The sequence below is a fragment of the Puma concolor genome, chromosome F2, assembly GCF_028749965.1.
Source record: "Puma concolor isolate L17-30 chromosome F2, mPumCon1.1.hap2, whole genome shotgun sequence".
In the NCBI taxonomy this organism is placed as follows: Eukaryota; Metazoa; Chordata; class Mammalia; order Carnivora; family Felidae; genus Puma; species Puma concolor.
This window is the reverse complement of record NC_141684.1, coordinates 30,913,091-30,926,896: the sequence shown is the minus strand read 5'-3', so window position 1 is coordinate 30,926,896 and position 13,806 is coordinate 30,913,091. Positions and strand designations below refer to the sequence as shown.

The following is a 13,806-nucleotide window of genomic DNA, read 5'->3' as shown; positions in this document are numbered from 1 at the left end:
GCTCCTGAAGTTTCCTACTGTGTTCTTCATTAAATTTGAATGTGATTCATTCATGGCTCACTGATCCATTTGTGCATAAGCATTTAATGTGTACCCGTTAGTTACACAGAACCATGCAAGAAACTTGGTGAGAAGCAAAAGAAATATAAAACATAGTCCACATATCCTACAACATCCTACAATCTTGGCATATGCATGAAATAATAATGTAAGATATTATTAATGTAAATGTAAAGAGGAGAAAAACAGACAATAGATACTGTAGGAGTCCAAAGACAGACCATCACTGTGAACTTGAGCAGTTAGGTAATTAGGTAAACGTGTTTGATTTTGTGGTCAAACTTTATACAGGAAGACCTCCAAAAGGCAAAAAAAAATACTGTTTATTTACTGAGCAGGAATGTTCCATGTCTCCTTTCTTCTTTACACCCTCTATTCAGTCAATCAAAAAGCCCTGTTGAGTTTATACTATGAACATACCCACCACCACTTGTCTCCACACCTTTGGTCATCTGCTAATCCATGTCACCATCTTATTTTGTCTAAATCAGTGAACTAGTTTCCTAAGTGTTTATTCTTCCATTTAAAACTGAGTTAATGATGGAGTATCCAGGTGAATATGGCCTATGGTCAAAAGGGAATCAAAGGCATCGATTTAAAATATCATCATAAAGCGACAATCTATATAGCCAGGGTCAGCAAATTAAGGCCAAAATTGTTTTCATAAATGAAACTTTACTGGAACCAAACCACACCCATGTATTTGCACACCGTCTACAGCTGTTTTCCTACCACAACAGCAGAACTGAACAGTTACTGTAAAGATCAGGTGATCTGGCTTATCAGTTGCAAATATCTTCTCCCATTCAGTAGGTTGCCTTTTTTGTTGTTGTGATGTTTTCCTTCACTGTAAAAGCTTTTTTATGTTGATGTAGTCCCAACAGTTCATTTTTGCTTGCGTTTCCCCTTGCCTGAGGAGACATATCTAGAAAGATGTTGCTATGGTTGCTGTCAAAGAAATTACTGCTGTGCTCTCACTAAGATTTTTATTGGTTTCAGGTCTCACATTTAGGTCTTTAATTCATTTTCAGTTTACTTTTGTGAAAGGTGTTAGAAAGTGGCCCAGTTTCATTCTTTTGCATGTAGCTATCCAGTTTTCCCAGCACCATTAAAGAGACTGTATTTTTCCCATAGTATATTTCTGCCTACTTTATCATAAACTAATTGACCATATAAGCAATGGGTTTATTTCTGGGCTTTCTATTCTATTCCATTGATCTATGGGTCTATTTCTGTACCAGTACCATACTGTTTTGATTACTACAGCTTTATAGTATATCTTGAAATCTGAAAATGTGATACCTCCAGCTTTGTCCTTCTTTCTTAAGATTGTTTTGGCTATTTGGGGTCTTTTGTGGCTCCATACAAATTTTAATATTATTTGTTCTAGTTCTGTGGAAAAGGCTGTTGGTATTTTGATAAGGATTTCATTGAATCTGTAGACTGCTTTGGGTAGTATGAACATTTTAACAATACTATTTTTTCCAATCCATGAGCATGAAATATCTTTCCATTTGTTTGTCATCTTCAATTTCTTTCATCAGTGTTTGTAAATGGAATTGTTTTCCTAATTCTGCAAACCAAAAGTGTTTACTATCTGGTCCTTAACCAAAACCTTCTTATTTCCAATCTATAATAATGGACTAACTTTAAGAAAGATGGTTTTAATCTTGGGTATAAATAAATAAGTCACATTTATATATATATATATATATATGTATATATATATATACACACACACATATATACGTGTATATGTATATACACGTGTACGTATATATGTATACATGTATATATGTGTATATATATACATATATACGTGTACGTGTATATACACATGTACGTATATATGTGTATATGTGTATATATATATATAGGGGTTAATGTACCAAGATTTACACATATGTGTACATGTGTGTTTTACATGTGTGTATACACACACACATCTATAACTTATTTATGCAAATGTTATAAGTATTTGCAACTATCTAATGAACAGTAGGAGAGAGAGAAAGGAAGAAAACTAAAACACTGATAATCTTTTACCAAAGATGTGGAAATCTAAAAGTCATAGGGTATTATCATTGTTATTATGCTCCTTAAGGAAAAGCAAATTATATTTTTCTCTATTTAAAAAATTGATAGTTGCAAAAATAAAAGTAACAAATTAGATCTGAAGTGCCCCTAATTACAATCATGTTCATAATTTTCATCTACTTCAGAGTATAGGTAAGCAAGGCCTTTGGAAGCACAAGAAATCCATGAAGTTATCTTCTTGTCTAAGTTTTATATGCTGGATGGCTATGTACAAAATAAAGCTAGTAGTTGACTTCCATGGAATGCCTACTGCCATTAAATCTATCATGATAGAAAATGAAGCCTAGCAATCAGCCTTTGAAAAACATCAGGTGTACCAAAATCGCCTAGATAAGGAAAAATGGGAAGTTGAAACAGTAGTATGTTTGGGAATATCGAAAATAGTCATTACTTTCCTTGGGACTTTCGGATATGACTATTATGCACATATTCAAGTATGATGGAGAGAGGCATTCAATCATGTGTCAGAGATGGAAGTGATCAGGATGCTGGCTGAGAGTGCCAGATGTGCAAGTGGAGCTAGGGTGTGCCAAAAAGGTGAGTTTTTTTTGCAAATGTACATTTTGCAAATGTAACAAAATTTTGCAAATAAGGGTAGGAACACATTATCAGAGATGACAGATTCATGTACTAAAACCTGTAAGATGATTGATCCCTCTTTCTCTTCACTGGTTTCTCATTTTTGCCTAATTTCATAAAGCACTTTCTCCAAAAGGGAGAATGTAGATGTGGATTATGGAGTAAAACTGTGCTCTCTTCTACTTAGTTACAGCTTGAAAAAACCTGAGATCTTAATCTATTCTTTGGTGAAGACAAATACCTCTGATAGGTTGTGGTCAGTGGTGGGAAGTGGATGTGATGTATTATTTTATGAGGAGAGTGACAGAAGCACTAAATACACACACACACAAATCAGGAGCTACTTTGGCTACTAAATATTTCCTTTCCTGCCATTACCTATGGCCAATTTAGTAATTTGCTAGATATAAAAATTAATATGTTTGTGATGGTAATAAACATCTGATGGAACTTTTCCTATTGTCCCAAAATTTGGTTAAGACCCAAATGAGACTAAATGTGCAAATACTCCACGTTTTGTTTCTATACATCTTCCAATGATTAGAACCAGCCAGTTCCTTTCAGGGCCTCCTGAGAGGTTCCAATTCAGAAATCTTGGCCAAAGCCTACCCTTCTTCCAGTTTCATCTCCAAGTTAACTTAAGGGTGAGACTAGGTAAGACTAGAAAGTATCAACTAAACAGTGGATAGAAAGTATCACTTTTCAGGAGCGTGCAGTGTTCAGCAAGAGGGCTATATCCACTGCACACCCTATGTGGATGCTACCCTTCCTGGACTTCTAGGATGTAAGATTCCCAAAAGAATTTCTTCTAATGATAGAGGGTGCCTAACATGAGGAGACACTAGAGTTTAGATCTCTGGACATCTGCTTAGCCAGCAAAAAGAAAAGCCAGCATACCAAAGAACTGTAAATATTTTAGATAAGACATTTTCTCTAAAACAGCCTAGCTAATTCCTTATAAAATGTAAAATCAGTTTCTGTTTTGATAAATTTCAAGTGTGAGTTCTTAGGCCAATTTTCTCCATATAGATAGTTAGGTACAGCTATTGCTCTTGACCATTGCTACACTCTTTATCGCCATGTCAATTAATCTACAGAAATTTATTTGCAGCCTTTATTAATGTTTTCTTGCCCTTTAACTCTGAAAACAGAGATAGGTCTTAAGATAAGCTATGCAAGCTCAGAGTAGTACCTACAGCTTAACATCAAAATGAAAACCAGAGCTGTCAGAACAGATTTTCCTTTCATGGTGGTAAAATATGCATGCTCTGAAATCTGTTTTCTTTGTATAGTGAAGACTTAAGATCATTTTAGTTGGCCTACTTTCTACTCTACTATAAAGGAGAGAAAAGTTAATATTTTTCTATATGCTGTTGACAAGATTCTTTATTGCTTTATAATCAGAGTTGATTTAGTAGATTGGTACTCTCTCAATACAGTTAATCTGCATACTGTCCAAATGAATGCCTCATATCTAGGCAAATAATCCAAGCCATCATTTTGGAGAACGTTCCCAAATACTGATTTAAAAAAAGAGAAACCCTTAAATGAGTTCATTTCCTTACCAAGGAGGCATATTTTGCGAAAAGTTTACCATAGAGGGTTCTCAAATTGTTGCATCAATGAATTTGACTTTCTAGAATTTTAATGGCTGTAGTATGTGTTTGGAAACATCCACCTAAAAAATACAAACTAAAAAAAAAAAGAAAAAAGCTACAATGATTTCTGCTAGTGCTAGGATGTAGAACTTTGAGGTCTCCAGTGCCCATTTTTGCCAGTGGTTAGCGGGTACAGAGCTGTATGGTGAATAATTAAAACACCCAACTAGGGAGCTCTATTCTGAAGAGGGTGGTTTTTCTATTGAAAACCTGGTTAAAATTCTCAGTTTTCATTAGAAGGTATCATCTGTCTCTTGTGCAAGGCAAAATTTTGGATCTGCCCTTTCATTGGCAGCACAGAATATCTGTACTCCAGATATTACCAGAGAGCAAACCTAAATCTTTTTTGGCCCCCAATGCTAATAAAAATATTCACTGAAATAAATTTTATTGGTTGTGAGTTGCCTGGGGCCTTATAATTCATCTTTTTCTCTTGGCATATTTTTTCAGATTAGATAAAAATATCAGAGAGCTTCATACACATTTTATCATACAATCATCCTCTTAGATTAAGGCATATATGCTAAGGTGAATAATCATCCCCCAAAGATCACTACATCCTAATTACTGAATGTTACTTTACATGGCAAAAGGGATTTACAAATCTTGTGATGGGGAGGGGTGCCTGGATAGCTCAGTTGGTTAAGCGTCTGACTTCGGCTAAGGTCCTGATCTCATGGCTCATGGGTTTGAGGACTACGTTGGGCTCTGTGCTGCCATCTCAGAGCCTGAAGCCTGCTTTGGATTCTGTGTCTCCCCCTCTCTCTCTGCCCCTCCCCCACTCGTACTCTGTTTCTCTCTCTCTCTCAAAAATAAAAACATTAAAAAAAATTTTTTTAAGTTTTAAAAAATAAATCTTGTGATGGGGAAATTGTTCTGAGTCCAAGGTAACCATGATAGTCCTTATAAAACAGAGGCAGAAGGGTCAGATGCAAAGGAGATTTAATTACAGAAGCAGATGCTGAAGTGACATGGCCAGGAACCAAAGAATGAGGGTAAACTCTAGAAGCTGAAAATGTAAAAAAAAAAAAAAAAACAAAACAAAAACACTTTCCCCAACAGCTTCCAGAATCCCAGCTCTGCTAACACTTTGATCTTGGTATTGTTAGACCCATTTCGGAGCTCTGACCTCCAGAATTATTCCATAATAAACTTGTATTGTTTTAAGTCACTAAGTGTAATTTGTTACAGCACCAATAAGAAATATAGCAAGCTACAAGAAAATAGTATATAAAATCTCATATGGTTTTCATTGTATCAATATTGTTGACTATGTAACTCCACCACTTTTTAACTTTTTAGAGTTACTTGAGAAAAAAATTTTTCAGGTAGTCAGTACACAAATAACTTGTCTTCTCTTGAGCTACTAAAATCTATGGATTATGTCCCTGATTATTCCTTCTCATGAGGTTTTCACTACTAAGAAACTCCAATCCAATCTATTATTATGAACACTAATTTTATCCCTGGCTCAGCTTTACTTTCCTGTTTTTCCTTACTCTTTTTCTTATTTATCTGTTATATCTCCTTGATTATATATATAAGCCATTTCAAATCATTTTTAATGAGTATAAGTAAAAAATTAAACAATAAGTGCTTATAAATCTTTTATTAAGGATGATCTTCATGCTTAATTGAAGTTCTCCCCATTGTATACTAATCTCATTAAAAATTTTGCTTGTAAAGAGGAAATCTGGAAAGAAGCCATTTTGGGGGCAGGGAGGAAGAGCTTAAGCTTTCTCATTTTCAACTCAGACTAGCAAATAACATCTTTAATTTCTAACTTTTAAAAATTCATTTATAAAAACCATTACACAGCATCCATTTTAGAACAACTGTATTCCTTTTCTATATATTATACATTTATCATTTTCATGTGTCTTCATATGTGATAATGACAAGCTAATATTGGCCGAGTCCAAATAGGAATTTGATTAAGATTGGTAACTGTGTTTAAAAAAAAAAAAAAATTGTTCTTTGACTTTTGACAAGAGCTGCTCACTCTTTGATTAAACCTTTGTAACACTGGCCTCCCATGTTTGAAGGGCTCTTGTGTAAGGATGAAGAGCTGGCTTTCTCTGCTCTTTACCCAGTGACTCATGACATTGAAACAACCTAACTTTGTCCTCATTGTGATAGAAATGTTCTCATTTAACAGCTGTCACAGACCACAGCCCATTCAATGAGCTCCACTTAGCTGTAACTGCAAATATATTTCCTATAGTTGGTGGTGATATTGGGGAATTAACCTTTCATGCCTCTTTCCATTTGATCCTACCTGTTGACATTTGTATGCCAAAAAAAGAATATGTCAGTGGCATGAGAAAGAATAGATATGAAGTTCCAAAGTGCTTGTCTGCCAAGTAGACAGGTTTAACTGAGGAAGGTGACTGGGAAAAGTTTAAAGATCACGCCAGACATTGGGATATATGTTTAGAAACAGGAAAAAAAAAACTGACTAGTAGGAAAAGCTGGTGGGAACAAAGTCTCTGGGAAGTAAGCAGATGATGGCAGGTGACAAAGTGGACCACAAAGAGGTGAATAGAGGAAGACAATATGCAGAAATGCATGCAGCACTCAACATGAAAACTGGGCAGCCAGTCAAAGAAACATCAGCCTTGACTGGTCAAAAGCACATTTTGATTTGACTTCACATCTTGTTGTTGAGCAAGAATTCCTTGACCATGTGGGAAAGTAGGGAAGGTCAATACCCAAAACACTCACAGAGACTTGGAGAAAGAATAAGAGTGACAGAAAAATGGGAAATTTAAATACTGCATGGCCACATAACAGAATGTTAACTCTGGGTAATGAATATCTGGGTTGTTTTTTTAATAGAAGGAATAGGGGTAAAATGCTTTAAATCTACCCGCATTACAATGACAGGAGCTTATATGCATCTTGCTCATTTATTTTCTAGCTTTCTGTAATTACATTTCATCTCTTTTTGTTTAATGATTGTTTTCCTCAATAGGCTATAAGCTCCAAAGGGGCTGAAATTACATCTATTTTTTCAGTATTCACTATGCAGCAGCAAGTCCAAGGCTCATCACACAGATGGCATTGCCTAGATATTTACCAAATAAATTAATTAATATATGAATAACAAAACTCAATTTACATGGATACTTACTGGTGTATAGCTGATTTGTAAAACTATGACCACCCAAAACTAGATCTGGTTTCTATGTCAACAAATCATCAGTATATTTGAAATATCTAAATAAGCATTTCTGTGTTTAACTAAATATTTATTATTTTCTAGGCATTATATTTAAAAACTAGGACTTAGCAATACTTTCAATCTGTTTTAGCTCTAGAGGAATGAAAACAACCATAAATACAACTAGAATACTGTTTTGGCTTTGGGTTCTTGTTTTTTTGTATGGAAACCACTAAAAATACTACACATTTAAAAGATGGAAAATTTAAATTCGTTTTAGTATTTAACAATAGGTTCAGTCTTCCCTCCAATTCGTTGTCAATCTCTGTATTCATGTAAGAGGATGTTTGAACCTATTTGTCACCCCCTCTGTTTACATTCAGATAGCACTGGTAATCCAATGACTCAATTTAGACACTGCCATATTTTAAGGAGACAGTGATATATATATTCTCCAGAGCTCAAACAACCTCAGTATGCCTAATGTCTAATTTCTTTTTCTGGAAGAGAATCTAAACATAACCTGTTTTGTGGTGTTTTAGGAGGCAGCACGTTCTTGTTCACCAATGATACCAGTAACATATCAGGAAAAACATGTGCCTGGGCATAGAGGTCTCTGAGCTCATAGGGTCCTGCTGAATCCTTTTCTTTTCATTGACAATCCATATAGTCCTGTTGCAAGAGGTGGATTTTGTGGATGAACATCTATCTTCAAACCCAGGAGTAATCAATGGCATGAATAAATATAATTATACCCCCATATGGAACAGTTACTGAAATTAGAGAAAAAGAGTAGCCATATAGGCACTGGCAACTCTATAGTTTCTTTTTGGCAATCCTAAACTGAAGCTCTCATTATAATTTACTTTCAAAACCACAAAACTAGACTTCAACTCATTAAAGGCTGCATGAGGAACTTATTTTCAGAAATCTACAATTGATTACAATCCATACATCCTTATTTATTTTTTATAACTATTGTCTGAATTTTTTAATTAAAAATTTAATTTAAATTTTTTTAATGTTTTATTTATTTTTGAGAGAGATAGACATAGCGCAAGCAGGGGAGGGACAGAGAGAGAGAGGGAGACACAGAATCCAAAGCAGGCTCCAGGCTCTGAGCTGTCAGCACAAAGCCTGATGCAGGGCTCTAACTCATGAACCCTGAGATCATGAGCTGAGCTGAAGTCAGATGCTCAACCAACTGAGCCACCCAGGCAGGTGCCCCAACACTCAATACATCTTTAAAAGAGTCTTACCAAAGTCAAGATTCCTCTGCATAGATTATTACTTTTCTGTGTGGTAGGAACAAATGGAAAGGAGCCTACAAGAAAACATGTTCTTTCCTAAGGAAGCATGCCCTTGGGGACAATAACAAATCAAAGCTTCAAATTTAGAAGGTATCTGTTTTATTAGATGAAAGTGCCTGCTGGAAACTGATCTCCACTTCATTTATTCTTGCTTTTACTCATTTTTTTTCCTGATAGGTTATACCTATAAACAACAAAAAGATAAAAATATATAGACTGAAGAAACAACAACATAAAAAAAAAATTGTGTAGATCGGTGTACTGCTGCCAAATCTACTTATAAATGCTCTAGAAATACATAAATATGAGATTAACCTCAGGCAAGTAAGTGTTAGTATTGTTTTGTTCTACTGCCTAGAATACATAGGAAGTTTAAACCAAAGGCTAAGATACATTTTACTACCTTCTTGTCCTCCACTCAGCTTTGTGTTGGAAGAAAGGTTTTGTTGTTAGAGGCCAAAGCAGAGGCACAGAATTCCAGAAAACTTCTCCTGAGACTTGTTGAAAGCAGACTACTCTGCAGGAGGCTCAGATCCTAAGTCAGACTACAGAATTGGGTTCCAGACTCACCAACTGGCAGCTGCTAAAGTAAGCCAGTTATTTAACTTTTCTAAGATTTACCTCAAAATGAGGACCTATTTGTCACATTAGTATGTGACTAAGCATCAAAAAAATTAGCCAGTATTATGATAAATGTTACAGATTTCCTATGAATGAGAGTGTGTGTTTTAAAATTTGGCAGCAACGTGTAAAGGAAGAAATATGTATATAAATGATTATTTTATTTTGTTTTGTTTTAATACACTTTAAATTTTATAGCTGTTTTAGGTTCACAGCAAAACCAAGGGCAAGGTACAGAGTTGTCATATACTCACTGTCCCTACACATGTACATCCTCTGCTATTATCAACATTCCCACCAAAGAGGTACAGTTGTTACAACTGATCACTCTACACTGTCATATCATTATCACCAAAGTACATAGTTTATGTTAGGGTTCACTTTTGGTGTTGCACATTTTATGGATTTAGATATAAATTATTTCCAAAAATGCCAAATAGTCCATTCTGACTATATTTAATAATTCAGTAATTATTAATAAAACAAATCTTATTTCATCAAAACTATAGTTAACTGGGATGTAACAAAAAAAAGCACTAAAAGGTAAATCTTTGTCTGCAAGGATTTTACTATTTTAATGGAGTAAAAAGTGACACCATAACACAAAATTCTTACCCAAGTGCTAATTTTGAGTGTCTACCTATATAAGGCAGTATCTTAGGACCACTGTTATAGGGGAAGAGACAGGGAGATAAAAATGATTTAGTTGTGTATTTTGTTCCGTAAGCTTTTTATTCTTCTAAGCTTTAAGTTATAAAATAAATAATACATCTAAATAATTACAATTAAAAGATAAAAGTGATAAAACGATGTGATTGAGAATTGTTAGAATATGAAGAGTTGTTGAAACTCACAGAGAGGAGAGATTTTTATTCCAGCTAATCTGATATTGTTTAATGAGGTAGTTGGTTTATTAACAGGTTTTAAACAAAGGCTGAACCTTTATTCAGGCAAGACAAGATATAGGCAGAGTTACAAAGTCAGGGAACATGGGAAAGGGCCGTTTATTCATTCAGCATACATTTATTCAGTGCCTACCAGGAGCCAGCCACTATTGTTGGTGCTGGAGATACAGCAGTAAGCAAACAGACAAAAATCCTATCCTTGAGGAACTTACTCTTTATTGTAGGAAAGCAAAGTTTTCAGTTTGGCAGAAGCAAAGCAAACAGAAAATTGATCAGTCAATCAAAAAACACTAGGGAAGGAGGCAGATAATGTTTGAGAAGATAAAACAGGGCCAGGACAGGGACCCCTGAGTGGCTTAGTCAGTTGAGAGACCGACTCTTGGTGTCAGCTCAGGTCATGTTCTTGTGGTTTGTGAGTTAGAGCCCCACATTGGGCTCTGTGCTTATGGTGTGGAGCCTGCTTGGGATTCTGTCTCCCTCTTTCTCTGCCCCTCCCCTGTTCATTCTCTCTCTCATTTTTTCTCTCTCTCAAATAAATAAAAACTTTAAAAAAGGGGGGTGGGGAGAAAGAAAACAGGGCCAGGACATAGAAAGTTCTGAAGGTTAACCCAGAAAGTCAGACTTTTGTTGTTTAGATGAAGGTAAATTATTAAAGTTTACTAAGCAGCAAAATATCCTAATCAGATCTGTACTTTAGGAAGATTAATTAGGTAGCTAATTAGTAAGATAAAGCCAAGAAGAGAGAAGTGGATAGACTCTGCAGCAGTTCTACAAAGAAATAACATAGATAAGCAGGTCAAGGGAAAGATAGGTCAGGTTCTAGAAGAGGACATACAAGTTTTTAGAAGTGAAATTAAGCTATAAGGACACAAAAAATTAAGTGAAGGCAGTGCCTGGCCTGTGCTTCATAATGTAGTTCTGTATAGGAGAGAATAAATTTGTGGTATCCACCTTTTCCTCTGATAGATTAATTCTCTTCAAAGCACTCAATTAACTTGATCTTTACAATTTACAAGCCTTTCCTTTTGCTGAAAACAGTTGACTACTGAGGTAGAAATGCATTGGCTTCAGATAATCAGATGGACCTCCCATCATTAAATGTCCCTATTCTGGAAGGAACACTGAGGAACTGGGATAAAGGGGCCTTTTTGTTCCAGTTTAATTCTATTGTCTTCCTTGCTATTCATCTGTTTAGCAAATGAGGAGAGAAATTAATGACAGTGATGAATGAAAAGCTGAGGGAAATGTGTAGGCATTGTAAACTGAAGCCAATCCACAATTGTCTCCAAAATGAGTTTGATGCTTATTTTCCCAATCTTTAGATTCCCGCCTTTATTCTTTGTTTTTCTTTATTTTTCCATTATTCTCAAAAGCATGTACAAAGTGAGTTCGTGGTCGCCTTGCAAGAAGAGAAATAAAGACATGTCTACATGTTAAATTCCCAGCTCCAATCTACAGGAACTAATACTTTTTAAAATATTACCAATAGAATGTATTACAAGAGAGAGAAATACAAGTATCTCAAGTTGCCAGAATAAAACACAGAAGATTACAGAGAAGGTTTTTGAGGACACGAGAAAACTGAAAAGGAGAAAATACATACATACAAAAAGTACACACACACATCCCCCCCCCCACACACACACACAAAATACTCCACTGAGGAATACTGAGAAAAAAAGGATTTAATTGGTGCCTAGGTATTTTTTAATATGATCCTTGCCTACCCTGCCAACCACACATCCACCTTTTTTTTCCCCTCCTTTGACAGACTTGTTTTATCAGAATAAAGAAATATAAAGTACAAGATCTCAAGTCATGGGTTCACTGGAGCAAATTCAATTTCACCATTTATGTTCTATTTCGTTAAGTATTTTACTTAAACTTTCTGAGCCTCAATTTTTGCATCTGTAAACAGGACTAACAGTCGTATCTACCTCTAGGTTCTAGTGTGTATTCAGTGAGATCATACAGGTAAATGCTTACAGTGTCAAGTAATTAATAAGCAATCAGTAAATGTTGTCATTGCTTATTTTGTCACTGTCGTTATTATTAACTCTTAGATGAAGGAAGCCACATAAATAAAGGGCCCAATTCCTCGGACATACAGTGCAGTTAAAATCCCAACGTGTGCAAGAATGTCTTCAAAGTGTAAACTCACTTTAAAACCCAGGCATCCTGGGTCACTACTATCACTTCTAAGAACTGAGTGAGATACTTACAACTCCAAAACTTAAAATAGCTCTGAAGTGTTGGCAAAGATATCCTTGTTGTGAAGGTACAATAAGTGCCCTTTGTGAATTTCACTCCCCAAGTGTTAACTGACATACAGCATGCAACACTTGACAGTCTCATTCAAAAGCAGTTTAAAAGAAAGTGCCTGAAATACAGAGAATTTGGCTGCTCATTATAGACACCACTTTGGCAAACATCATGTTGAGGCATCAAAGCTTTTCAAACACTGGAGGACCTAACTCAGACTCAGATAAGCAAAGCTGATAAACAAATTGTCTCTGATTCCAGGGTATATCTGTTTAATATAATTGTTCTTACCAACTGAAACAATAGGCGTAGTATAACTTAACCTAAATTTTCCCAACAGAAAACTATTTTTTAAATGTCTATGTGGTTTCTTTTACTCCTGACTTTTTTGAAGTAGCAAGCATGAGGGTGGCAAGTCTTCCCCTGCAGATCCTAACTCTTCCCTCATGTGAAACCCCCTCTTTCACAGATTCTACATTGCTTTAGGATCCCTTAACTCCCCAGCCTGTTTAAGAAGTTTCCATCTGTAATACTGTGATGAGACAAGGGCTGTCACTTCTCCATGAAACTGTCCATCTTCTGTCTACACTACTAAAAGGGAAACAAACTTTAAAAGAAATCTAGGGGCGCCTGGGTGGCTCAGTCGGTTAAGCGTCCGACTTTGGCTCAGGTCATGATCTCGTGGTCCGTGGGTTCGAGACCCGCGTCGGGCTCTGTGCTGACAGCTCAGAGCCTGGAGCCTGTTTCAGATTCTGTGTCTCCCTCTCTCTCTGCCCCTCCCCGTTCATGCTCTGTCTCTCTCTGTCCCAAAAATAAATAAACGTTGAAAAAAAAAATTTTTAAAAAAAAAAATAAAATAAAAAAAAAAAAGAAATCTAGGGGCGCCTGGGTGGCTCAGTCGGTTAAGCGTCCGACTTTGGCTCAGGTCATGATCTCGTGGTCCGTGGGTTCGAGACCCGCGTCGGGCTCTGTGCTGACAGCTCAGAGCCTGGAGCCTGTTTCAGATTCTGTGTCTCCCTCTTTCTCTGACCCTCCCCTGTTCATGCTCTCTCTCTGTCTCAAAAATAAATAAATGTTAAAAAAAATTTTTTTAAAGAAATCTAGATATAAGAAATGCCCTATAGTTGTTTGTACATAATGCAAATGTTGGA

General features: G+C 35.8%; 1 protein-coding gene across 3 annotated transcripts in view; it reads right to left on the bottom strand.

Annotated features, from left to right (window-relative positions):
- The window catches only part of LOC147571904 (uncharacterized), a 53,554-nt gene that overhangs the window by 16,183 nt on the left and 23,565 nt on the right, over nt 1-13,806 (bottom strand). Inside the window, exon 3 of one of the 3 annotated variants that reach the window (XM_086695127.1) lies at nt 8,944-9,051. The exons of the other annotated variants lie outside the window; for them this stretch is intronic. The gene's annotated coding sequence lies outside the window, so the exon portion shown is untranslated. Of the gene's footprint in view, nt 1-8,943; nt 9,052-13,806 lie in introns of those variants that run through there. 3 annotated transcript variants of the gene reach the window in all.